Raw genomic sequence first — 25,321 nt, 5'->3', positions numbered from 1 at the left:
AGTTGATAAAGTGGTATGCAACAATGGGCTCAAATATAGCAACCTTAGTGAGATTGGCCCTGGACTAGGCAGTGTTTCAGTTCCATTGCACATAGGGCTCTGAGGTGAAACTCTCCAGTACCAGCAGCAAGAAGTTGGTGTAGAGACTTAAGTCCCACAAATATTTTCGATATACCAAAGTGGAAGGAGGGTTAGAAACTCCTTCAATTACTGGGTTTCCCCATTAACTGTGTTTAGTGGTGGCCTTTGAGACTGGGAAGGATGCTGCTGAGCCTGGTTAGAATAAGCCTTCCCTAGCTCCCCCTAGGGTGACACCAAAGGGCAGATAATGTAGTCTGAAGTCTCCCAATTCTTCCCCTTTCTCACCTGAAATGTCAGCTCACCCCACCAGTAAATTGGCCATGTTCCTGAGAAATGTGGGTGCTTTAATTAGCGGGAGGGGCAGCTTGCTACTTTGGGTGGCATAAGTGTCATTAAGCAAAGTTGCCATTTTCATAGTGATAGTACTCCCCCACCAACTGCTTACTTGCATAATTAACTCATCCAACAACTCTTTCTTTGAGGCTCACCTACCTCTACCCTTTATTGCTCTACCTCCTTCTCTTCCTTACCCTCCTCCCCCACTTCCTCCTAAACTCTCCCAGGCGCCAGAAGTGGGGACTGTGTTCCCAAGGCACCAGGAAGGGTGGAAGCCACAGAGCTGGAACTTGAGACACTGGACGTTCCTGGCTCCAGGTCCTATTTTCACACCTCTTGCCTGGTTATTTTTGTGGCCTTGTGGGCCGCAGCAGGAGGAAGGGAGGAGAGGGAGGGAAAAGACACCCTCGATACAGGTTTGACTCAAAGAGAATTGTGTGGTGCTAAGTTTTTAACTTCCCAACCATCCACCCACAAACCCCTCTCCTAAGAAATCTGTAGCCCATGTGGGAGGTGTGGGGCCCTTCTCCATCTTTCCACAGCCATAATTGTCTTGCCCTGCCCAGCATACTATGATTGCTTCTCTCAAAATATGAACTCCCTCCTGATGTATGTCTGGGTTACGGTGGAATTCGTCTTGCAATAATCCCGTGCCTCTGCACTTTATTAATCATTCTGTGGGGGAAGTTGCACACCAGTTTTCTATTTGATTTGATTTCATCCTGTCTTTTTGCAAAATAGATGGTTGAGTGCATCCGATAATGTATGGTTTAATTTGGAGCACTATGGGTTTGAATTACCATTTTCATAATGTGCTGTGCATTAATGTGTTACATCATTTATAAAGAGGAATGTGCTGGGTTTCAAACTTTCTCTTGAAAGCCAAAGTCCCCTAAAGGAAACAAAGCCAAATCACATCAACCCATCTTCTTACCTCCCTGCCAGAGAAACCCCTACCTCCCCGACCCGGGGTTAAATCCGCCAAAGCTCATAAAACCCAACATGAGGCTTTTGTATTCACATAATGCAGGTGGGTGTCAAGGTTTGGGGGAACTTGCACATGGCTGCCGAGAGAGCGAGAGTGAGAGCCGTCAATGGCAGTACAAAGCTTCCCCTCATTATTGCATAACAACAGCTTTACAGCCAACCCCGTTTGAGTTTGCTGAGACCTCCAGTGGATGGCTCTCCTTCGACCCTAATCCCAGCACTCCCTCCCCAATGGCTTAATAACACCAGCTGTCTGTTACTCAAACTCTGACTGAGGAGGAAAAAGCACTGATTATCCAAATACAGTCATTAAAGGGGAAATGTGTTTTTAGGACTGTCAGAGTGATTAATGAGGGCTAGCCGTCTTTGCAAATGCACTTGTTTAGTCTAACTGGCAGCTTCTATTTTCCTATTGATTTATTGCAGCCGTTGCCGGGCCTTGGTGTGTGCGAAGTCAGGGCACTTCACAACTGCGCCCTGTTTAAACAGGAAAAGCATGCACCATTTTGTCCGGGGAGGGAGGGAAGGAACAGCCTAAAGTCTCTCCCGGTAGCTTAGTCTCCAGGGGCCCAGACCAACAAAGAAGACATTAAAAACCTACAGCCCACAGAGGGAAGGAAACTGCGTCCCTCAGTCATCCCTAGTCACTCATTTCCAAGGTCAGTGGAGACGCACCATGGCCCCTGGACAAAGCCTGCCCTATTGTAAGGCTCAGCATGCCCACAATTTCTCCTGCAGTTCCCCCAAACCAGCTGTCAGCCGCTGGGTCCAAGTACAGGAAAGACCCCCAGCAGAGGGGAGAAAAGAGGAGGGGACGAAATTGGCCAGACAAGGGGGAAAAAAAGAAAGTAACAAAGCAACTTCTCCTGGTTCAGGGGTAGGAACAAGGTCAGCAGGGCTGTGGTCAATTGATAGTGACCAACTGTTCGTTTCAACTTTTTAAAAGGTGGGGGCACACCAAAGTACTATATACTCCTTTCCACATGTACATTTCATGACAAATGTTGTATCCAATGACCAGAGTAGAGAAATAGCAGCTTGAAAGTAGAGTCCCAGTAGGTATTTTGGGATTATACTCTCAGGCAGTCAGTCATCAAAGCAAACAGAATTTACCGAAGCCCTGTGACGTGCGGCACTGGATGCCATGAGATACAGAAGAAAACATAAACAATAGTCCTGCCCAATTTAGTGGGGGGAGACAAGAAATGCCCCAGAGGCAGGGAGCAACACAGCATTATATATAAGTGCATTTATGCTGATCTAATAAAGTGCTAAATCGTACTGTGCAGACAGAAGAGGATAGGACAGGATATAATAAGGTGTTAATTGTGTGCATCAGATGGTCGAGCTGCAGGCACTGGAGGAGAAAGAGCTCACTGGGGCTGATTTGGGAACCTTCTCAAGGGAACTCCAATCTGTTGGGAGGCACCTCAGTTCCTCCAAGGCCCATCTCCTCCTGAAGGGTGAAAGATGGATGGGGCCTTCATTCCATAGTGGTGAGAGGGCTGGAACTGGAGCCTCTGAGCTGGTAATTTTCATTTCTAAAGCAGATCAAGGAACAAGCTTAACTAACACTGTACACAACATATCTGAATTTTCTTCCACCCGTACTGTCCCAGGTCAGCTTTCACCTTTGGCAGAGCATTCCAGGGTGGCGGATGATTTGTACTTCTTCCTAAATAAAGTGCCTTTCAGATTTTCCCAGACTAGTGTCGTATCACCAGGATTATTAACACTTCCTAAAATAGGAAAAGCTGTCAGTGGTTTTGGATCACAGATGAGCAGGGGAAACGTTCTCTTAAAAGAAGTTAAGCCTGCTGCTGGTTGGGAGAAAAAGAGGTGACCATGTTTAATAAACTCCCCAATGGAACCAAATTGTGTAAGTGTACTTTGGTGATCGTTAGTCATATTTAGTCATTTTCTATGTAGTGCACTGAAATGGGAGTCAGAAAATCTGGGGTTTATTCTAGTTCAGAAAGTGACCTTGAGTAAATCATTTAATCTCTCTGAGCCTCTTTTTCCACTTCTGAAACACAGCTATTGGGCCATATAAGATATTTTTATTTGTTAATTTAATTTTTACAAACTCTGGATCTGAGAGGAACCTAAAAGGATGACAACATGCTAAGTAACAATTCTAGTAAATGTCTCACAGAGTGGTTATGAGCACCTAGCATGTTCTCCACCACATTGAGATTTCCAAGGATCGTTCTAGGCCAGAGGTGCTGGTGGTGGTGCTGGTGGTGGTAATAGCGTGCCATCGAGCCAGTTCCGACTCATAGTGACCCTGTATAGGGTTTCCGAGGAGCGGCTGGTGAGTTTGAACCACCGACCTTGTGGTTCAAACCGACTTTACAGTCAAGTGCTTATCCTAGTGCCACACCAGGACACTAGGCCAGAGGCAGGATACCTTTTTTCTGCCAAAATTTATAACATCATTCATGGGTCATACAAAATAATCAGCTTATAAATTAGCCTGCTATATTTGGTCAAACATTTAATGAAATCACCCCTAATGTGATGGCTGGAACTGCAGTTGCCTTGGCAGGGCCAGACCACATGATTTCACAGGCCTTGTACGGTCCATGGGCCGGACATTCCCCACCACTGTTCTCGGCACCAAGAGGCATCTGAGACAAATAAAAGAATAATGTCTTCCTTTTTGGTTTTGAACTTGTTTCTCTAGATTTAAGATCATGTTATTCCTTCAGAGGGATGTTAAGTGTTTCTTAAGAGAATCCAGTCAAAGAACAGAAGAACTAAAGGGTGTCTTCAAGATGGTCATCTCATGTCCCAGATGAGAACACTGAGACCCAGAATAATTAAATGATTGGGGCTCTTTCTAACTGGAATGTTCTATGGGCTCATAAAATATTTACACAGTGAAGCCTTATGATGATCAGAGTTGGTTGGGATGCCCTGTCACTGACTCCCCCTTCTCTCTGCCCCAGTCAAATAAAATCCTAAAATACCTATCAGGGTAGTAAATGTACAAAGTCCAGAAAAAGAAACTGCAAGACTTCATCTCATAAAGAGAAGAAGAACACCAAAAGAATATTGTAAAGTAGAATTTTTCACCCAAAGAACCGATTCTAATAAAATGAATGATTAAGGGTTTTTATTTTGTTTTGTTAATTTAATGAAATAAATGCTGGGCATAGGGTGGTGCAGGTATTTCAGATACTGCTTGGGATGCTTAAGTGTTTATTGTTTAAAATACTTTTGAAAACCCTGTGAGATTAAATCAAGGTCTGTAAAACAGAATAAAATTTTTCATAGCCTACAGTCAGTCATTGCTTTTGGAAAACGGGACTGGCGAGAGAAGAAATGAAAAGCAGATAAAAACAAAGCCACAGTGGGAGGACCTTTGCTCTGAATGGGCAGTGGGTATTTCCATAACTCTTTAAAACATAAAATAAAATTAGCCTTCTGGAGTTTAAATCAGAGCCAAAATTTAGATTGGAAACAGCAATTTGGAAAATGTCACTGCACGTTCCCCCATATCCTGTTTGCTCTCCTAGGTCTGGTGTGTCTGTGTATGTGTGTACATGTGTAGGTGTCTGTGGTGTGAATTACAGATTGAGCTTGCACCTAAATAGTGTGACCATCCTCCTCCTTCTTACTTTTGACATATTCAAATAAGGGCACCATCAAATATTCAGAAACGATAGACCAGGCTCACCCTAGGTCATTTCAAGAAGCATCATTTTGTGTATGCCATGGCACAGTTAAATATGATATGAGGGGAAACTTTTAAAAGTTTATGGGGAAAAAAGGGTATTTTTCCTGAACTTTTTTAAGCACCCTCATATATGCTAGGCATTTAATTCTTATAATAAAACTCCTTTTGATGAGAAAACCAAAATTTGAATAGGTAAATAAATCAACTGCCTAAGGTCTCACAAAGACCTGTGGAGACAGGCTCCTAATGAGGTGCGGGCTATGCAAGTAGCTTCAGGCTCTGTATCTACATGGGCCTGAATACTACAGAAGCATAGAATTAGGGACAAACCCATCAGAAAGCTTTGGTCAATGTGCCTACATGTGTTGGTACTTTGCTAGAAGCCATACGATTCAATCAAGATTGGTCCTGCCCTTCCTTTCCAGGAACCAGTGAATGCAATGGGTTCAATTAGTTTAGTAAACATTTAGAGGACCTGCTATATACTGAGTACTGTTGTCTGCCCTATGGGTTAAAAAGATGAGGGAGACACTGCCAATCTCTCATGGGACTCACAGTCTAGTAGGAGACAGATGTGTAACCTAACTATGACCTCATGGACTAAGGGCTCTATGGATGCTGCTATTTTAGTCAGTATAGGCTAGGTTATGCTGTGGTAACAAATTAACTCCAAATCTTGGCGGTAACAAAGGATTATTTCACACTTACAATAAAATCTGTTGTGGGTCACCAGGCTCTCAGGTAGTCAGGGTTCAACCAGAGAAAAGGAACCAGTGATATAGTAAGGCATTTAGTCAAAAACATTAGCTTACACAATTGTAGAATTGCTAGCCAAGCAAATCCAACATCTATAAGACAGGAGGTTGAGAAGGAGAAATCATTAGCATACTGGAACTCATTGTTACGCAGTGTTTTGAGTCTCTGAACTCAGTGAAGGCCTAAACCCTTTTTTTTAAAAAGGACTTGCCTGATTAGGTCTGGCCCACCCAGCATAATCTCCCTTTTAATCAACTTAAAGTCAATTGATTAAGGATTTTAATCATATCTGAAAAATGACTTCACAGAAGCGTGTAGATTAGTGTTTGATTAAATAACTAAAGACTGTGGTTCCGCCTAGGCAAGCTGACACATCAGAAAGCATCATACTGTTCCACATAATTAATCAGGCTACTGACTGGCTGAGAAACATCATCAGCTGTCACAGAGAAGAGCTGGAGGTTCTTGCACCAACACGTGTTTCAGACCAAAAATGACATATGTTGTGTCTGCTCATAATCCACTGGTCAAAGGATGTTAATCTTTCCATGTGCCCAGAAGGAGAGCACCACGGGTCCACTACAGGTACTGTCGCGGTGCTCTGGCCAGCTTCCACTCTGTCCTCAGCCAGGGTCCTTTTACACAGAGTGGGAAATTGAACTATGGTGAGGCACACAAGTGACTGCTGAGAATCACACCTCGATTAAGGAAGCAACGAGGACAAGGGCTCACCTCCCTCATCCCAGCTCACCTTTACCCTGCTTCAGTAGATCTTACCAACTAGAAATTCTTTCCAAACCCACTGTTCTTGTGGTCATCATTAAGTGCCCTTCAGTCAATTCCAACTCATAGCAACACTTTATAAAAGTGTTTCCGAGGTTGGAAATCTTTGCAGGAGCAGAGCCTCTTTCTCCCATGGAGCAGCTAGTAGACTTAAACTGCCAACCATGTGGTTCACAGTCCACTATTTATCCTATAGAGCCACTGCTCTTCCTCCAAATCCAGCAAGCTCTGTGTATGTGGAGAAAGCTTACATTTGAAAGTGTAGGAAACACAGGTGCCTCTGGAATGCTTCACTAAGGTCAGGACTCTGTCTGAAGCTCAAAGACACATGACCTTTTGCATACCTTATAGTACTTAGATCTCCACCAGTTGGCTTGCAAAGAATCCACCTATTTTTACCATTGTTGCTGTTGCTGAGTACAGTTCAAGTTGGTTCTGACTCATAGTGACCCAGCATAGGGTTTCCAAGGAGCAGCTGTTGAGTATGAATCGCAGACCTTGTGGTTCAAACTGACCTTGCAGTCCTGAGCTTATCCCAGTGCCATACAACAGCCCTTCCTAACAAGGAGTCCCAGGGTAGTACAATCTGTTACCATGCTTGGTTGCTAACTAAAAGGTGGCAGTTCAATTCCACCCAGAGGTCCCTTAGAAGGTAGTCCTGCTGAGAAAGTTCGACTCTGACACACACGGAGTTGCCATGAATCAGACCTGACTTGGTGGCAACTGGTTTTTCCTAACATGAAGAATGGGGACCTTTGATGTGATGGACTTAAACAATGCTTTTTATCTGTGAAACACACAAAAAGCTAAAGATTGATACAAAGCAACAAGGAACAATGGTCACCAACAAGCAAATGCTATCAACAGAATGTGCTCTATGTTCAAATGAAAAGTTTTTGGGTAGTAGGGACCAAACATGAACATTTTTCCTTCTCTGACATTTGTTGGGAGCTTACTTTGTGTCAGGAACTGTGCTAAGCATTTTATATACAAGATTTCATTTCATCCTCGTGGCAATTCTGTGAGATCAGCCAATTATTGAACATAATTTTGCCCAAGGTCACAAAGTCAGTAAGGAATAGAAGCAAGATTCCTATATTTGATTCCAAAAACCTATGTTCCTACCACCAGGGTCATTATATTCTGTTGTATAGGTGGTTCCTACACAGGTTATCTGGTGAAAGCAGCAAGTGGGGACTCTACTGCCCTCCATGAGCCCTCACCTGAGGCTGCATCAGCCTGGAAAGGGATCTTTTTCTAAATTTCACAAAGGGTCCATATGATCCCGGGAAAGGTGGGAGAGCTGTGCTACCTCTGTTTCATTCCTCTGAAGCTCCTAGGTCAGAAAGGAGCCTTAAACCTCCTAATCCCAGGCTCACCGCCTGACGACCACAGTTGAGCCTTACATACGCTGTAGACTGCTAATCATCAATCCAAGTAGCTCTAGAGAACCTATGATGTGTGCTGAAAATTTTTAGAGGATAGAAGATACATCAAACTGCTTACAGTTTAGAAGGAAAACCACAAGAACAGGCTTATAATGCAAAGTAAAGTGCAAAAATGATTAATGCCGGGGATTGACAAAAAGTGCAATGAGTCCAAAGCACCCTATCTACTGGAAGAATTCATTCATTCACTCAGCACCCCCCTCCATCATCTGATCAAATGTGAAGAGGAAGAGGGGGATGGCCTTTGAAGCCAGTGGGGCAGCCAGAGCATAGCCCAAAGTGGGCTGTGCAAAGCGTGTTGGGGATGTCTTCCCTCCCAGTTCAAACCAACCAGCATCCATTTGTGTCATTTAAAAAGTCAATGTTTATGGGCCATCAGCAAAGCACTGGCCCATAAGTACTGAAGCCCAGCCAAAAGAGGATCAAAAGCGTCAGCACAACTATGGGCTGCAGCAGGAGAGGAGGAAAGCTATTTGCAATGTTGGGAATTGAAACATCCACCATACTGGATGGCCCCACCTGGGCTCTGCTTCTCCTAGTACCCACCTTCCTGGCTCCAGTTAAACCCCCAGGGCTCAGAGCACAGTGAGGACATCTCAGAGAGGGAGGTTAGGAAGGCCTTGTCTCAACTTCTTGAAAGTCGCACTGACAGGTAGGTGGGGTCCTTCACTCCCACATCTCTTCCACACTCCTATCCTCTTCTTGGTTCTCACCTGGCTCCCCCTTATCCCCTCTCTTCTCTGCTAGCATTGGAGAAGGAAACATTCTTAGAGAGTCTCCTTCTTGGCATCTTTTGCTCCTCTGTCCTTCCCCCAATACCATTCCTCCCTCAATGTGTGCTCACAAACACTCACACACACTCACAAACACACACACTCCCTCTCACCCTCACCTCCCTTCCCTCCCCCACCCCTTCCCCTCCATTTGTTTCAATGAACAGCCCCTTTTATCTATTCTGTAGGTACAAATGAAGCTGTCAAATTTGATCAGGCGCTTGATATGACAGGCTGTGGGAGTCAGGACCCCTTGAACAGAGTGGGCCTTGTCTGTCACAGCCCGCCTGACACTTCCCATAATGCCCAGACTGATGAGATTCTGAGTAGGGCCCAGCACATTTTCAACTCTATTTTGGGTGAAAACCCTTCTTGAAAGATCTTGAAAGGAGCTGGCAGTTCAGCCGCCGGATGATTAATGAGGGTTGGCTCCGCTGGATGGATTTCTCCTGGTGCCAACAGCAGTCCTCCCAACAGGCCGGAACGTGTTGCCGTTGACTTCCCCCAGCACTTCCCCTCAGAGCAACACCCCTGAAAAAAGCCTTTCCCACCAACCCCTGGCCATTCCCCCGCCCCAGCCCTCACCTCCACCACAACCACCTCTAGCTGCACTTCTCCCTCATAGCACTCTCAGGGTTTTTTTTTCTCCTGTGGGAGGGGCCCCAGCACATGGAAAAAGTTCACTGTCAGCTGAGGGAGGCCTGCTTTGAAGAGTCAGGCCTGCTGGATGTCTTTGCAGATTTCAGGGACCATGAGGGAGGGCTAAGAAGCACTGCAGAGGACCTGAGCTTGAGCTGTGGTTCTGCGACTTTTTCTCCTCAGATCCTAGAGCAGGGGTGGGAAACGTCCGGCCCGGGACTGTATAAGTTCCGTGAAATCATTTGGTCTGGCCCTGCAGAGGCAAAAGCAGATCAGCCATCACATTGTTGTTGTTGTTGTCGTCGAGTCGATTCCAACTCATAGCGACCCTGTATAGGGTTTCCAAGGCTTTAGTTATTTTTGCAGGAGCAGAAAGCCTCATCTTTCTCCTGAGGAGCATCTGGCAAGCTTGAACCTTAAACCTTGTGGTTTGCAGTCCAGTCCTTATCTTATGGAGCCAATGCGCTTCTGAGTCATCACATTGTTAATAATTGCCGTTCAATTGGTTCTAACTCATGGTGACCCTCCAAGGAGTAGCTGGTGAGCTTGAACCACTGACCTCACAACAGGACTCCAGCCATCATCTTGTTGTTGCTGTTATGAAGGGCCATTGAGTCGGTTCCAACCCATAGCAACCCTGTATAGGGTTTCTGAGACGTGACTGATGAACTTGAACCACTGATCTTGCAGTTCAAAGCAGCTTTGCAGTCTGGTGCATTAACCCCCAGTGCCACACCAGGACTCCAGCAATCAATCACATTAGAGGTGAGTTAATTAAATATAACAGGCTTATTTTTAAGTTAATTAATTTTGTATGGTGCTTGGGTGATGTCATAAATTTCAACAGAAAATAGGTTCCCCAGAGTCCTGGTGTGGTGCTGTGGGTTAATGCACCAGACTGCAAAGCTGTTTGAACTGCAAGGTCAGTGGTTCAAGCTCACCAGCTGCTCCTCAAAAACTCTATACAGGGTCGCTATGGGTCAGAACTGACTCGACAGCACTTAACAACAACAACAAACCCCTGTCCTAGGGACAGAAACCATGGATGTCTAAAGCACTCAGTAACATCTGAGGCAAGATATTCTCTTTTTTTAATTGGGCAGAACTTTTTAGTGAGTAGGAGTACAATTTAGCATCTTTGGTCTCAAGACAGTAATCACTAGTTATTGTTGTTAAGTGCCATGGAATAGGTTCCAACTCATAGTAACTCTGTATATGTTTCCAAGGAGTGGTTGGTGGGTGTGAACCACTGACCTTGAAATTACCAAGACAACCAGAACTGTCTCCTACATTTCCAAATGCCCCGGGGGATGGTACCAGAAGCACCATTGGGGTTATAAGCCTCCGTTGCCCCCAGACATCTTGAGGGCTGTGTGCAGAGGACACAGTGGTCACTTATACTCAAGGCCTTTAGTGGGGAGAACACCTACAAAGAGGGTTAAGAATAAATTAGGGTGTTCCCTACTCAATCCCATACTAACTCTTCTCCTTTGCTGTTTGCTCAAACCAGCTCTGCTTTAAACTTTTCCAGTTTCCCTCCCCACCCCAACCAACTCTAGCAGATTGGGAAATGTCAATGCTCAGGGGAATGAATGGAACCCAGTAGTTCTTTAGGAATATTCAAGCTCAGGATTCTTCAGGAGATGGAGGGTAGTCAGAGTTAGGAACTGGCTCATCTTTTTAAAACAGCCATCAATTTCTATTTCAGGCAAAGGTCCGTTGTCCCTCTAACCAGGGTGGAACATGTCTCTCTCGCTCATAAGTCAGGCTAAGCACATTCCATGGGGCCAGGCTACAAGAGGGCATTCCCAAGATTCTTCTCTCCCTTTCCTTCAGCATTTACCCACCCCAGGCCACAGGATTAATGTCCACTGAGCTAAGATCATCCAGTCCATAGATGAACCCAATGCCATTAGTTGACTCATGTATACCATTTACACACCAGGTACTGAATCAGACACTGAGCAAAAAGACACAAAACTCCTACCTTCAAGGAACATATAAACTCGTGAGGAAAACAGAAAGGAAACATGTGAAGTATATAATTAATTATAAGTTGTGGTAGTGTGTGAAGAAAAGTACAGAGAGAGGATAACATTTAGAACTGAAGTTTTAACATGACATTTAAGCTGAGGCCTAAAAGGTTAAGTAGGATTAGTCAGGTGAAGGGAGCAAGATCACTTCAAGAAATGCACACCTGAACATCAACCAAATTCTCCCACCATGAAGGTGATTTCCCTTTTAGCTGTGCCTTCATGGGATGACAAAAACTCAGTACCTCAGGTCAAACTCTGGAAGAACCAGAAGAGCTAAGAGGAAAGGAAGCCAAGGGGTGCAAAGTGAGCTCAAAAGCTGCCAAGTGATTCCACAACTCCTGAGTACCTAAGAAGATCTTCAGTCAGATATAACCCCTGGACACTAATGCCAGGGAGAATGGAAGCAGATTGTGCGCCAAAGAGAAACTCTCAGCTGAGTTGTAGGGAGGCCCTTGAGAAGAGCTTTGAGAAGCTGCAGCATGGACATCTGCTGATGGAAGCAAAAATTAAACTAATAACCACACAAATCAATATGTAATTATATGATTCTGGTGGGGAGCATGATGCTTGAGGGAGACTCAGTTTTCTGTCTTCCACAGAGAGAACTTCTCCATGAAAAACAGAGGTGTATGTTTCTTATTTTCAGAAAGTCATGGACCTTCCATGGCTCTCCATTGTCTACTTAATAACCTTTAACTTAGCATTGGACTTCTGGTGTGGCACTGTAGGATAAGCACTTGACTATAACCACAAGGTTAGCAGTTCAAACTCACCAGCTGTTCCTCAGAAACCCTATATACTGGGTTGCTATGAGTTGGAACCAACTTTATGGCACTTAACAACAACAACCTAGCACTGGAGTCACTGGTTGGTCAAGTACTAACTGAAAGTTTGGTGCTTTGTACCCATGAAAGGTTTATAGAGCAGTACTGTTCTGCACACATGAGTCATCATGAATTGAAACCAACCCAATGGCAACTAACAATAACAAACCCAGCATTTAAGTTGTTCACAAAATGACCCCAACTTCCACAGACTCTAACAGTTTACTTCCTGAACAAACTCTTGCACTGAGTTGTTCCTTCTTCCTAAAAAGCCTTACCCCTCCTCCCAAATTCAGAAGTTCTAACTTTCATTCCAACCAGTTGTGATTTCCCCTTGCTCTGAACCACTTGAGCTCCTTTGACTGCGTGTCTTTTATAGTCCTTCTCACATTTTGCTAGGTGAGTATCCACATCTCCCTGCACTGGGCTATATGGTCTTTAAAGGCAAAGACATCGTTGTGTCCTGAGTGCCTACGACAGTACCAGAAACATGTTGTTGTTGTTGTTGTTGTTGTTAGTGCTGTTGAGTAGGTTACAGCAACCCTGTATAGGATTTCAAAGGAATGGCTGGTGGATTTGAACTGCTGACCTTACCATTAGAAGTCCAGTGCTTATCCCACAGCGCCACACCATGACTCCACCAGACACACAATGGGTAGTTAACAAATGCTTGCTGCAAACAGCTAAAACATTTGTCAGTGGCTTTGAATTCACGTCATTAGTTGGACTAGGAAATTGCCTTGAGGGTGAAATTCAAGGAGGGACAAGATGAAGAAAAGGAAAGAATGCACACCATTTTCTAATGACCCAAACCAAAGCAAACCCACTGCTGTCAAGTTGGTTCTGACTCATAGTGGTCTTATAGGACACAGTAGAAATGCCCTATAAGGTTTCCAAGGCTGGGATATTTACAGAATGTTATTTATGGAAGCAGATTGCCACATCGTTCTCCCATGGAGCATTTAGTGGGTTTGAACCATCAACCTTCTGGTTAGCAGTGGGGTGCTTTAACCACTATGCTACCAGGGTTCCTGCCAATGGTTCAGTAACCAATTATTCCAGAGATCTTCCCTTCTCTAGGTCAGTCTCCCACTTCCCAGAACAGGTCAGGTGGTCCAGAGGGGACAAGTGGTCCCTGAAAACTCTGACTATAGCAACAAGCCCTAGATGTAGGTACAGGGGTCCCACTGGTGTCTTGGCAGTTAGTGTCCTCAATCCTTTGCTTTCTCCAACTATTTCCTCTATCAACTGGACACAGCGGCTGAAAATGCCCCCATTCAAGACATCCCTTGGAAGTAAGACATTTGGAAAAAGACACTATAAAAATGTATGAGCGGGCTTCCGGTCCCTGGTGCGCCAGGAGCTGCGGGCGTCTGTGCAGACATGGCCAAGTCCAAGAACGACACCACGCACAACCAGTCCCGAAAATGGCACAGAAATGGTATCAAGAAACCCCGATCACAACAATATGAGTCTCTCAAGGGGGTGGACCCCAAGTTTCTGAGGAACATGCGCTTTGCCAAGAAGCACAACAAGAAGGGCCTGAAGAAGATTCAGGCCAACAACGCCAAGGCCATGGATGCACGTGCCGAGGCTATCATGGCTCTCATAAAGCCCAAGGAGATCAAGCCTAAGATCCCAAGGGGTGTCAATCACAAGCTCAGTCGACTGGCCTACATTGCCCATCTCAAGCAAGGGAAGCGTGCTTGTACCTACGCATTGCCAAGGGTCTGAGGCTCTGTAGGCCAAAGTCCAAGGCCAGTGCTAAAACTAAGGCTGAAGCTTCAACCAAGGTCTCAACTAAAGCTCTAGCCAAGGCCTCAACTAAAGCCCCAGCCAAGGTTTCAACTCCAGCCCCAGCCAAGACCTCACCTCAGGCTCCCAAAGGTGCCCAGGCCCCCACAAAGATGGAATAGAGTTCTCCATCTGAGGACAGAGGGATTGGCATGATCCTTTGGGCTACCATCTGTATGGAGCTGGTGTCCTTCTGTGCTGTTTGTACAAATAAATATGAGGCAGGAAAAAAAAAAAAATGTATGAGCGGAAGGAGAAGACAACCTTTTTAAGCCAACATCTAGGAAAATAGATAGTAAGGCTTGAAGGGAATGGGATGTAAGACCACTAAGGGTAAGAAAGAGCCAAGTCAGAAAAGCTCTGGAGCAAGAATATTTTCCCAGGAAAGGCACCTCCAGCGATAGCATCCCTGGGAGGACCTGGCAGCTAGACAACATGAAACACCAAGAATCCAAGGCAAGAGTACTTTCCTTCAAAAATTCATCATACCATAATATAGGGTTCTCTGTTTCCTAACAATCTCCTCCATTCAATGTAACCACAAAGGCAGGGACCTTGAGTGTTATGATTATCACTTTATTCACAGTGTGCACATAGTTGGCACCCAAAAGATATTTGCCAAACGACTCCATTCATAACGGCTGTAGAAAATGCTAGGAATAGGCCCCAGAGACAAACTAGTCCTTCATCTCAATTCTGCAAAGGGACCAAGAAAGGACCTGCAGAAATTCACAACCAAGTTTCTGGAAATACCTGAAATTGTCAAGCCCCTACTCCATCCTCACTCCAGTCTAGCAGACTTAGTTCCATACCTGAACAGCTTGGGAAGAAGCACATTTTACAAACTTACCCCAACAGCTTTTGAAACAGAACTGAGCTCCCTGTTGTCTTTCGGGATTTCTCCAGGGAGAAAAAGAATTTTCCTGGCCATTGGGCCAGAATCTAAAAACAAGGCTACATAAAACAGGCATAAGAGGGAAAAGAGTGGGCCAAAAACAATATGCTCCTCTCTCCCCTGTTTTTTTAGGACCTCAATTTCTTTTCCCAGTGAGAAGGAGGAGAAAGGAGAAAAGCCTAATGACCCTCTGCCCCCTTGCCAGGACAGAGGCCCTCCCAGGCAGGGAGTCAAAGAAAACTTTCCGAGACTGATTACCAAGAAGGTAACTAGGTACACAGTGCACATGTGAACAGGCTCCTCGTTTCCAATTCAGGACTGTCAGATGGTGATTAATGACTAACAGCCACAGAGCAGCCTTGATTGCCAAGTGCCGTATTGTTAATCCTGACATTTAATGAGGCCGGACACAACTCCAGCACAATTCCACACCATCATCTGCAAATAGCACTCGACGGACTTAATTGGTTAAGTATTTGTGTGTGTCTCTGTGTGTGACAGACAGAAAGAGAAAGGATATGGAGGTATAAAGGGCAGAAGAAAGGGGCAAGATGTCTATATGTGAATGTGCCATACATGGGTACCTATATTTTAATGTGAATGTAACTGGGCTACCTCACTAGTCCGCTGGTGTGAGTCCATATGTGTATCTGTGGATCAGCAATACAACCTCAGTCCCCAGCAGCAAATCTCTGATACAGGGAAACCTACCACTATAACCCTCCTCACCCTACCATTTCATCTGACCCCTGCTGTGGGCTCCCCACTATTGCCACTGTCTCAAAGGGGCAGCTGGGAACTGGCATGTTTATGAAGTTAAAACCATGAAAGGAAGTTGAAAGAAGAAGTTGTCTGGAAGTGGGCTGAAATCCAGGGCTCCTGAGAAGCCACTTTTCACTGGACTCAGATCAATGGTCCCTTGGCCCGCCTGACTGGGCAGTTCCTCCTTTTCCAAGAAAGAACTATGTTACCCCCATTCCGGAACTCAACACTCTCTTAGGAGATGAATGGAATCCATCTTTATTGTTCTAAAAACAGTGTCCCAGGCAATAGGGACAGAAAGACAGACCCAGCAAGGGTTCTCTGGGTCAATAAGCCAGGTGACAAAGGGCCCAAGAAAGGAGATGTTGGCTCTAAAAGGGCAGATTAATTCAAGGAATCAGTATTCATGGAATACTATGTACACCTACGAAACTACTTGGTCTTACAAAGACAAAGGGAAGCAAGAAGGACTTGAAACTCAGGTATCCCAGCAATCTAGTTGGAGACAAAACAAGTGGACATATAAAAGCAGACTTTGGATGTTAACAACCAAGTGAGCAGTCAAGGGCACTAGTTAATGGTGATTGGAGATGTCCAGAAAATGCAGGAGTATACACAGTGGTCTTAATGACCAGAAACCCTCAGGTGGAAAATCAATTAATCAAATGAGAGTTTTGGAAAGATTCGTTCCTGCTGATTATCGCTATAAAGCCTTCTTGCTCAAAGTTCTTCAACCAACAGAATCACCAGGGAGCTCATTAGAAATGCAGAAACACAGGCCACCCCAGATCTGTGACTAACTCTAAATCTGCATTATAACAAAATCTTCCAGGTAACCATTGTTGTTGTTGTTAAGTGTCTTTGAGTCCAGGTAACCATAGAGGTAACCATAGGCACATCAAAGTTAGAGAAGCATTGCTCTAAAATGCCTTGGTCAGGAAGCCACACACAAGCAAGCCTAACCCAGGCCCAATGTCTGAGAGTTCCCTGATACTTGCCCCTGGTGCCTACCTCAAGAAGGGCCCCCTGGATCTCCTCACTTCTAAAGGAGATTCAAAACCCCACTAATGTCAAGTTAATTCACAGCGATCCTATAGGACAGAGTTAAGCTGTTCAGTAGTTTCCAAGGCTGTGAATCTTTATGAGAGCTCATCTGTCTCCCACAGGAAGGTCACACCTCTTGGCTAGCCATCAGATTCTTAACCCACTGTGCCACCAGGGCTCCTTAAAACTGAAGAAGAACAGAGCTCCCTATTTCTTCCCTATGTCTCCTCCCTTGGCCCTCTTAACCATGGTGGAATACCTTGGAGAATCATCACAGTTCGTCCTGTAATTATTATTATTATTTTAATGTTTTATTGTGAATTATAGTTTACATGGAAGAGCATTAGCTTTACATTCATCCTATCGTATATCATTTCGTTGCCGTGGTTATAATTAATCCCCTCCATGCATCATCAGCTAACCAAAGGGTATACCCTGCAAGCCTGTCCCCTAGATGTCAGCAAACAACCCCTCTCCCTCTATGGGTCTAAAGTCTCCAGCTGCTCCATCTCTCCATGTCATCATCTCTGCCACCATCTCTGGCATCACTGCTTCTCTGGGTAGGGTCCCACTCTCCGCTCTTCTTCCTTGATGGACCCAGGGACCTCCACTCCTAGACTGAAAAGTTAATCACTCCCCTCCTTGCTACAAAACGTCTACCTTTACATTTCCAACCCTCACAGTCAGTCCTGATAACAATTATTCACTATTGTATCACAAGAGAACTATCCCCATCTCCTTTCATCAGCCCCATGCAGACAAATTGGATACTACTCAGTGGAGATTCTACCTTCCTCCGCACCCTCTGGATTTAGGCTCCCTCTTGAAAGCTTCTAAGCCAGTCACTTCTTGCTTTTGTAGACGCCTCCTCCCCCCACCCCCCCATTTTGGGTAGCCAATGTCCAAGTTTGCCCATCCCTATCTACTTTGTGTATGTAGGGGAGTTGGTAATAATCCTCACTGTAAAGATTTGTTCCCTCCTTTGAGCTACTGCATCCATAGGTGTAGGTCAAGTTCATCAAATTGTATCAGGTTACTCTTTGTTTCCTCTTCTTTCCTCTAGTTGGGCTCTGATCATCCAGTCATTGAAGCCAAATAAGTGGGTATTATCTGCAAGTGTGAGTGTTTTTATGCATATGCCCTCTCTTATCAGCTGGCTGCTTTGCTCTCCACTCTAGTCCTCTGTGGCCATGTCACTGATTCAGGGCCCAAGAGTCCCCAGGTCTTGCCACACTGCTGGCCAACCAGGTCTCCACCCAGGTTCACAGGAGTCTATTAAATGTTGTAGGGCTTAGCTTGCAGCTTCATTTCTGTTTTTCCCTAACTTTCCCTTATCGGTGATTAACATGGTCACCAATCAGAGCGTGTATTCCCATTGAGTCTTTGTCTTGGAAGAGGGTTTGCTGAGAGGACCCGACCACTTGCTTTGATGTCTCCTGGGCGAGCAACTTGCTTGTTCTTTCACTAATCAGTCTGGACTGCCTTTATTGTTTTGTGTTTTTCCTGTTGGTCTTTCTTTCAAGAAGTATCTTCTGTTCTTCTAGCTGCTGCAGGCTGGTCTGCTTGCCCTTTCAAGTGGAAATTTTCCTCCTCTGAAGATTCTGGATGCTGTTCAGGATTCCACCTATGGTCTTATATAATACAGAGGCTCTGCAGGAAGACTCCTTCACTGGGCACACTGTAGCCCCATTTTAGGTATTCCAATCAGTTATAGGCAGAAGACGGACTTACAAGCTTTCTATGGTGATACTTCTGGCTATTCCTTTCTCTCCCCCTCAAGTGTCTGTTTTATAATGGTAGGCCAAGGAAACTATGATTCAAAAGACAGCAAAGCATCTTATTTCCCCCCTTTTTCCCATTCCAACCATGTCTCAACCCGTGTATCCCAGAGCCCTGTTTTTCCAAGGTTGTGCATACATCATTATTTACCCCATCCTGTTGTTTTATTCCATTTGGAGCTTAGGTCTATCCGATCAGCCCTGGTCTTAGGCCTTGGATGGCTCTGTGATGCACATCCCTTGCCAGCCCCCCTGTGTGCTGAATTGATCAGGTCACAGGCAGAGCAGTTAACTTTCTTCTGTGGGTGTCCCAGGCCTCAGGTCTTTGTTCCAGTCTAGCAGTTGAAGCCTAAACACCCCATGCTGAGGAATTCAGTTCATTACTGAGGCTCTCATGTAATTACCTTCATTCCATGAGGCATTCCTAACCTCCCTGATTGCCCTGCTCAAACCACTCCAGTTGTGGGAGGGTCAGCCTCAGGAAATAATAATTAAAAGCTAATGTTTCTTCTGGTAACTCTGGGCCTAAGGGTGTCCCTATTTGGACCCAAACTTCCAAAGTCTTTCACTGAACCATCACTCTTCCCTGCTTAGGCCTCTCCTCTTTGAAATGACAGATCATTAGGGTGCTTCCCACTAGCTGCCTGTACTTTCTTCACCTACAAAATTCAGCTGGCCCTCAGCCTCATTAAATCCTCCTGTGACCTCCATCCTGTAACCCTGGCCTGCTCTAAAAAAATCAAGAAACATACATGGGACCAAGAGAACTGATTCCAATTCCAGCTTCTAGGGTAACCTAGGGCAAATAATTTCACACACTCATGCCTCAGTTTCCTCCCTTTAGGCTGGGAGAACTGGATAAAACGGGTGACTGCTAAGGTCCATTTTAGCTGTAACACCCTGTGATTTTATTTCAGCATAATTAGGAGGATTAAATGAAATGAGATGACAGATGTTAAAACACAATGAAAAATGTATAATGTTATACAAACATATGGCAATAAGGCACCTTCAAAAACATACTCTTGTTTTCAGAGCTCTGTTTCCCTAGACAGATTGGGAGCAACATGAGGGTAAAGATAGAGGTGTCTGTTTCTTTCGTATCCATTCCTAGTGACTAATGTTCACAGAAACCACTCAATAATGTTGTTTACTGGGTGGCAGACTGATTGCCCTTCTGGCAGCTCATTCATTTAAGTGGACTTTTAAGAAGCTTAACAGAAAAGTGGTTGCCTTTGCTTAGGAGGGGAAGATAAAGAACCTCTTTTAAATATGCAGTTCTCACTTCTCTGGAGGATGAAAAAAAAAAAAAATGAGTTTGCCACCTCAAAAGTAGTTGTATTTGGAAAATCAAATGGAATTTTTAATACTGCCTCGCAAATTAGCACATACCAACATGCCCAAGGCTTAATTGCATTCCCCAAGTACATACTGAGGGTGCTGTGTGCTGAGTGCCAATGCTATGCTCAGTAATAGGGCCAATACAGAAGAACTACTATGTAGTAATGTTGTTGTTTCTGTTGTTGTTAAGTGCCGTTGAGTCAGTTGGGACTCATAGCGACCCTGTATAGGGTTTCCAATGAGTGGCTGATGAGTTTGAACTGCCAACCTATAGGTGCTTATCCTATAAAGTAATAGGATTTATTTAAAACACATAAGCAAGCAAGACTTACACATAAAAATATTCTCTCACTCTAAATGGTCACTTTGGAAGGATACGCAGTTATTCTAATACTGTTGCCTTGCTCAAAATTTTTTGGAACTCTTGGATGTTTTGGAAGCCATCTTCAAAGTCTGTCACATTCTTTATTGATAATGACAAATCTTTATGTGTTGATTTGTGGTGGGAGGTACTATGGATGTCTCTGGAAGCCAAGTATAGTGAATTAGCTGGATGATCAGATTTTTTAATGAGGCCAAAACCCTAAATAATGTGTGTCTTTTAATGAAGCTCTTAATGAGCACATAAGAATAACATACAGCTTTCCAATGTGAATGCTTTAAAGGACTTCGGCCACTGAATTGCATAGTTCAGTTACATCGGCAAAAATCAGTTTCATGATAGATCTTCTTGCTCCCACCCTTGCCCTCTTCCACTGCATTGTCTATTCTCAGCATCTCAAGGAGTCTTTTTAAAAACATGAATCAGATCGTGTCACTTATCTACTTGAGACCCTGCAAAGGCCACCATCTTGTTCAGAATAGAGGCCAAAGTCCATGGAGTTGACTTTGAAGACCCCACATGATATGGCTCCCTGCTACTTCTCCAACCTCCTTTCCCACCACTGTCTTTCCTCAGACACTCGGCTCCAGCCACACGACCTCCTGGCCATTCCTCAAACATACCAGGCATACTCTAATGTAGGGCCTTTGCTCTAGCTGTTCTCTCTGTCTGGAAAATTTTCTCTGAGATAACATACTTGACCAACTTCCTCATTTCCTTCAAGTAGTTGATGAGTTCTACCTTCTTAATGAGACCAAGTATGACCTATTTAATCATCTTATTAATAATTCCTCCTAATTAATAATGCCTTCTATTTAGTACCTTCCACTTAAATCACTCACTTTGCTGCAATATGCAGATGATACAACCTTGCATGCTGAAAGTGAAGAGGACTTAAAATACTTACTGATGAAGATCAAAGACCACAGCCTTCAGTATGGGTTGCACCTCAATGTAAAGAAAAAAAAAAAATCCTCACCACTGGACCAATAAATAATATCATGATAAATGGAGAAAAGATTGAATTTGCCAAAGACTTCATTTTGCTTGGATCCACAATCAGCACTCATGGAAGCAGCAGTCAAGAAATCAAAAGATGTATTGCATTTGACAAATACATAGCATATGACCTCTTTAAAGTGTTAAAGAGTGAAGATATCAGTTTGAGGACTAAGGTGCGCCTGACCCAAGTGATGGTATTCTCAATAACCTCATATGCATGTGAAAGTTGGACTATGAAAAAAGAAGACCACAGAAGAATGGGTGCATTTGAACTACAGATTGCCAGGAGAACAAACAAATTGATGTTGAAGAAATACAGTCAGACGGCTCCTTGGAAACATGTTATCAGGAGAGACCAGCCCCTGGAGAAAGACATTATGCTTGATAAAGTGGAACTTTCAGTGAAAAAGAGGAAGACATCCAATCAGATGGATTGGTACAGTGGCAGCAGCAATGGGTTCAAACAACAATTGTGAGGATGATGCAGGACAGGCAGTATTTTCTTCTATTGTACATAGGGTTGGAATTGACTCAATGGCACCTAACAACTAGCAATAACACTTAACTCTAAACAATACAGTGAGATACACACAAGAGCACAGGTAACCATACTCACTCCTAATTCTCCTTACCCTTCTCTTCTTTTTCATTTTTCCATACTATTTAATGTGCAATCAAGATGCATTAAGACTAACTAGTGACTGAAATGCAAAAGTTGGAAACAAACAGGAAGATCAGTAGTTGAAAAGTTTGACCAGGGTGATAGAAACAATGCTGGAGATCACATGATAGAATCTTGTAAGACCAAAGACTTCATTGTTTCAAATACTTTTTTCAACAACGTAAACATGTGTACTTCACCAGATGGAATAAACAGGAATGAAACTGACTACATATGTGGGAAGAGATGTTGGAAAAACTCAATATCATCAGACAAAGCAAGGCCAGAGACCGACTATGGGACAGACCATCAATTGCTCATATGCAAGTTCAGGTTAAAGCAAACTAAAACAAGTTAATGAGAGTCAAAATGAGACCTTGAATATATCCTACCTGAATTTAGAAATCATCTCCAGAACAGATTTGATTCATTAGACATTAATGTCCAAAGACCAGAAGAGTAATGGGATGAAATCAAGATCATATAAGAAGAAAGCAAAAGGTCATTTAAAAGACAGGAAAGAAAGAAAAGACCAAAATGGATGTCAGAAGTGACTCTGAGACTTGTTTTTGAATGTGAGGAAGCTAAAGGGACTGGAAGAAATAAGCAAAAGAAGAGAAGAGAAAATTTCAAAGGATAGTTTGAGAAAACAAAGTAAAGTATTATAATGAAACGTGCAAAGACCTGGAGTGGAAAAAAAAACAAAAGGGAAGAACACACTCAGTGTCTCTCAAGCTGAAAGAACTGAAGAAAAATATTCAATCCTCAGGTTGCAATACTGAGGTATTCTATGGGCAAAATGGAGTCCTGGTGTGGTGCTGCAGGATAATGCACTAGACTGAGAGGTTGGTTTGAACCGCAGGGTTGGCAGTTCAGACTTCACCAGTCACTTATCAAAAACCCTATACATGGTCACTATGAGTCAAAATGGACTCAACAACACATAACAACAAACAACAATGGACAAAATATTGAATAAGGCATAAAGCATCAAATGAAGTTGGGAAAAACACACAGAGTCACTGTACGAAAAAGAATTGGTCGATTTTCAACCATTTCAAGAGGTAGCATATGATCAAGAACCAATAGTATTGAAAAAAGAAGTCCAAGAGGCACTGAAGGCATTGGCAAAAAGCAAGGCTCCAGGAATTGACAGAATACAAATCTAGGCCAAGAGATTTGGAAGACAGCTACCTGGCCAACCAACTGAAAGAGATCTATATCTGTGCCCATTCTAATAGATGACCCAATGGAATGCGGATTTCATCAACCAATATCACTAATATCACATATAATTAAATTTTTGCTAAAGACAATACAAAAATGGTTGCAGCACTACGCTGACAGGGAACTGACCGAAATTCAAGGCGAATTCAGAAAAGATGTGTAACAAGGGACATCATTGCTGATATCAGATGGATCTTGACTGAAAGTAGAGAATAGCAGAAAGATGTTCATCTGTGCTATATTGACCATACATATATCATAACAAACTATCAGTAACATTGTGAAGAATGAGTATTCCAGAACACTTAATTGTATTCATGAGGAACCTGTACATATACCAAGAAACAGTTTTTCGAACAGAACAAGAGAATATTGAATGTTTTAAAATCAGGAAAGGTGTGCTCCACGATTGTATCTTTTTACCATACTTATTCAGTCTGTCCTGGTGTGGCACTGTGAGCTAATGCCTGCAAAGTCATTCGAACTACAAGGTCGGTGGTTCAAGCTCACCAGCTACTCCTTGGAAACCCTATACAGGGTCGCTATGGGTAGGAATCGACTTGACGGCACTTAACAACAACAACATTCAGTCTCTATGATGAGCAAATCATCCAAGACTCTGGATTATATGAAGAACATGGCATGAGGACTGGAGGAAGACTCATTAACAATCTGTGATTAGCATATGGCACAGCCTTGCTTGCTGAAGTGAAGAGGACTTGAAGCACTTTCTGTTGAAGATCAAAGACTATATAGCCTTCAGTACAGATTGCACCTCAATGTAAAGAAAACAAAAAACCTCACAACTGGACCAATAAGTAACATCATGCTAAATGGAGAAAAGAAGTTGTCAAAGACTTCATTTTGCTTGGATCTACAAGCCACGCTCATGGAAGCTGCAATCAAGAAACCAAAAGGTGTATTGCGTTGAGCAAATCTGCTGCACAAGACCTCTTTCAAGTGCTCAAGAGAAAAGTTGTCAGTTTGAGGACTAAGGTGCACCTGACAGAAGCCATGATATTTTCAGTTGCCTCATATGCATGTGAAAGTTGGACAATGAGTAAGGAAGGCCTATAGAATTGATGCATTTTAATTATGGTGTTTGTGAAGAATATTAAAAGAACCATGGACTGCCAGAAAACAAACAAACCCGTCTTAGGATAAGTACAGCCAGAATGCTCCTTAAAAACCAGGACAAGACTTAGTCTCTCATACTTTGGACACGTAGGGAAGAAATAGTTTCTCAAGAAGAACAACATGAGTGGTAAAGTAGTGTCATCGAAAAAGAGGAATAGCCCCAACGAAATACATTGGCAAAATGGCAGCAACAATGGGCACAATCATAACAATTGTAAGAATGGCAGGACTAGGAAATGTTTCATTCTATTATGTATAAGGTCACTGTAAGTTAGAACAGACAGGATGTTGTTGTTGCTGTTGTTGTTGTTAGGTGCCATCGAGTCGGTACCGACTCATAGCGACCGTATGCACAACAGAACGAAACACTGCCTGGTCCTAGGCCAACTTTACAATTGTTGCCATGCTTGAGCCCATTGATGCTGCCACTTGGCCAATCCACCTTGCTGTGGATCTCCCTCTTTTTCTCTGACCCTCCACCTTACCAAACATGATTTCCTTCTCCAGCAACTGGTCCCTCCTGACAATATGTTCGAAGTATGAGAGACGAAATTTGGTCATCCTAGCCTCCAAGAAGCATTCTAGCTGCACTTCTCCCAACACAGATCTGTTGGTTCTTTTGGCAGCCCAGGGCACTTTCAATATTCTCCCCCAACACCATAACTCAAAAGCATCAATTCTTCTATGGTCTTCCTTATTCACTGTCCATGGCTTGGGTCAGGCGCACCTTAGTCCTCAAGCTGACATCTTTGCTCTTCAACACTTTAAAACGTTCTTGTCCCAGAGAGGGAGAGGGGCTGTGTGCTGACGACCACGGGGCAGGCTTGCAGGCTATACCCTTTTGTTGGTTGATGATGAATGGAGGGGATTGTAACCATGGCAATGAAACGATATAAAATAGGATGAATGTAAAGCTAATGTTCTCCCATGTAAACTATCATATAATTCACAAT

General features: G+C 43.7%; 1 pseudogene; it reads left to right on the top strand.

Annotated features, from left to right (window-relative positions):
• The first annotated feature begins 13,728 nt into the window (after positions 1–13,728).
• Positions 13,729–25,321, top strand: part of LOC102837046 — a 37,213-nt pseudogene continuing 25,620 nt past the window's right edge.

This window comes from Chrysochloris asiatica, unplaced genomic scaffold (genome assembly GCF_000296735.1).
Source record: "Chrysochloris asiatica unplaced genomic scaffold, ChrAsi1.0 scaffold00035, whole genome shotgun sequence".
Classification (NCBI taxonomy): Eukaryota; Metazoa; Chordata; class Mammalia; order Afrosoricida; family Chrysochloridae; genus Chrysochloris; species Chrysochloris asiatica.
The sequence above is the reverse complement of the archived record's forward strand: the minus strand, read 5'-3'. Positions and strand labels throughout refer to the sequence as shown.